Here is a 2,591-nt window from a genome sequence, read left to right as displayed (position 1 = left end):
ATGTTGTTATCAATGTTGTAGCGGCTTTCTGGTTCCATCTTGTGTTTTTTATGTGTATCTCTAGTAGACTGCAATGCTTAGTGACTTTACAATATTTTCAAAATAGGCGCAAAGTACTACAAAAAGCAAGCTTTACCAGTTACACAGCCAATATTTGCTATTTCAAGTAACTACAGGTACCAGAACATTTTACAGCTCAACACTAACTAGACAGAATTACAAAAGCAGATTCTGCTATGTAAATAGCCTTTTGCAAAAGACCGATGACAAAAGTTTAAAAATTGTAACAGCCCAGACAGGGACTCGAACCCTGGACCGCTAGGTTAAAAGCCTAATGCTATACCAACTAAGCTATCCGGGCACGTGCTCTACACATGAAAAGTTGGTTATGTTAAGAAATATCCAAGGGATCAATAGCATACAAGTGTTATGTGTATGAAAGGAAAATATAAGGTTGACATTACTAATCATTAGAAGACACGGTTCACAAAATCCCCTGAACAAGTGTGGGACAAACGTTTTGCGGGAGCAAAGAAAGACTGCCAGACCCTAACCCAGGGGAAAATTTTCCCACCAGTCGCTCGCACGGCGGATGGGGCGAGCCTCCATTGTTAGTTCTCGCGGTCTTTGCTAAAAGGTTTTTTTTTCTCTCATCTAAAGGGCATTACGCCCTGCCTCTATTATGATTTTTGAATGGTGCTTAAATTTGTAGTGGTTAGCACGTGTCGCCAATATTTTATTTTGGAAAGTTGCACGCGCCCCGGGATAGTCGAGACTTCAGTGAAAAAACATCTATACTTGTTTACCGAATATAGATAGTTTTACTGGAAAGAGACATTCCACATATCTCACATTCTATAAATAGGAAGAAATAAGTTATGTATCCGGGAGGGCTACGAAGCGACTGCAAGGCTGAATAGCAAAGTTAGCGGGTAAAATGAAAGCTGGATTTTTTATAAGGTACTTTATGATGCTTGGGGGTATATAGACGCTCCCTCTTGTAATCTGATACCGAATTGTTACTTTGGAGTGTAGAGCGAAGAACGTTGTATCCAAAGATGACATCTTTGCCTATCAGTATTGTAAGTATATTTTTTTAATACTGTGGTGGTTTATTTACTTTTCAAGTTACTTTTTTAGTAACTCAATTCCACTTTTTATAAATGAAACAAATGGTTTCTACACACGAAATTTTTATTTTCACAAACTAGACTACTACAAAGTATGTAATACGTCAAGTTTTTTCAATTGTTACATATCAGAGAATACTATTCTACTACAAAGTAGCGTTATACTAACACTTTTTTTTATCTCAAATATACATTTGTAAACATTACATTATTGTTTGAGAAAGAGCTCCTCTCTTTTTTTTTTTTTGCTAGTTTTTGGATTGATTGTTGCAAATTGCCTCCCAGAACTCATCCTCTAAAGAACGATCATGAATGTGAGCAGGGTGCGTATCTAATGCACACGTAGACTCGGGTACATATATTGGTCCCTGGCCACAAAAGTGAAACTTTTTTGACGGGACTTCATTATATCTAAACAAACAGTGGCGTACGGGATTACCGTACAACTCCCTTGTTCGTAATGTCTGTATGGGGCTACCAGAAAAATACACTTTATCATCATTGGTGACAAATTTATTTATGTGGCTTACTCCTTTTTGCTCAGTCCTTGATTTGTTTCCTTGCCACAGATCATTGCATGTATATGCAAAGCTGACCTGAAGATCAGATAGCATTTTGGTATATAATTGCATAACAAGAGTAATATCCAGACTGTCCATTTTTGTTTCAAAGGTTTGTTTATTTCTCACTACAATTCTGTTGTGGCTGCATTGAAATAGGCCCCAGATGCGTCCTTTGTATTTGTTGATCAACTGCTTCATTTTTTCTTTCTTTATACACTCAAGATTAAGGCATCTATGATTGCTTTCTTCTTTTTCTCCAAGCTCGCATTCCACACAAGTAGGGTGAGGATAGTAAAACACTATTGACTGGGCCACAGCTTCTACAAGGCACTGCTCATTGATTAGGCTCTCACAGCATCCACACTGTTGATAAAGTCAAAAAATCACATTTGTAAATCTTTTCAAATCTTTCGCAAAGATATTGTGTATCAGTTCCTGCTACACATTGGTCAAGGAATAATTATTCTGGTTATACAGTTCAGTTTAAAAAAACTGTCACAGAAGCACTGGGGTTTTCACCAAAACTGTCAAAATATGTTTCGTGGCAATTCGAATCAATGTACAGGGCAAGTCCAATGTATTCCAGGCCCCGAATCTCTGTCTTTATTGAAACTTGATATTTTTCGGTAACGTATTGTCTGCAAACACTCCAACAAAATTTTCACATAGAACACTGACATGGCTATGCTTAGGGTATCCATTTTGCACCCGAATTCAATGAATGTAAGTTCTCGTCTGACGACGAGATGCTGCCTTCTTTGTAGTCTGATGTCGAGTTGTTCTCGTCTTGGGTTGAGGCACATGCAGGTACAACGTGCTGAATGAAACTGTAGTGGTGTAGAAACTGACCATACAGGTGTGCGTTTCTCAGAGCACAAGCTATTTTTCTCAGGCGGTG

At 38.1% G+C, this 2,591-nt stretch overlaps 1 non-coding gene across 1 annotated transcript; it reads right to left on the bottom strand.

Moving 5' to 3' along the window:
* Nucleotides 1-288: 288 nt before the first annotated feature.
* Nucleotides 289-361, bottom strand: TRNAK-UUU (transfer RNA lysine (anticodon UUU)). Its single transcript has one exon. It is a non-coding gene; the product is annotated as a tRNA-Lys (tRNA).
* Nucleotides 362-2,591: the final 2,230 nt, after the last annotated feature.

Source organism: Lepisma saccharinum, unplaced genomic scaffold (genome assembly GCF_977018435.1).
Source record: "Lepisma saccharinum unplaced genomic scaffold, izLepSacc3.1 HAP1_SCAFFOLD_753, whole genome shotgun sequence".
NCBI lineage: Eukaryota > Metazoa > Arthropoda > Insecta > Zygentoma > Lepismatidae > Lepisma > Lepisma saccharinum.
Note: the sequence above shows the minus strand (reverse complement) of the source record. Positions and strands in the feature narration are given on the sequence as shown.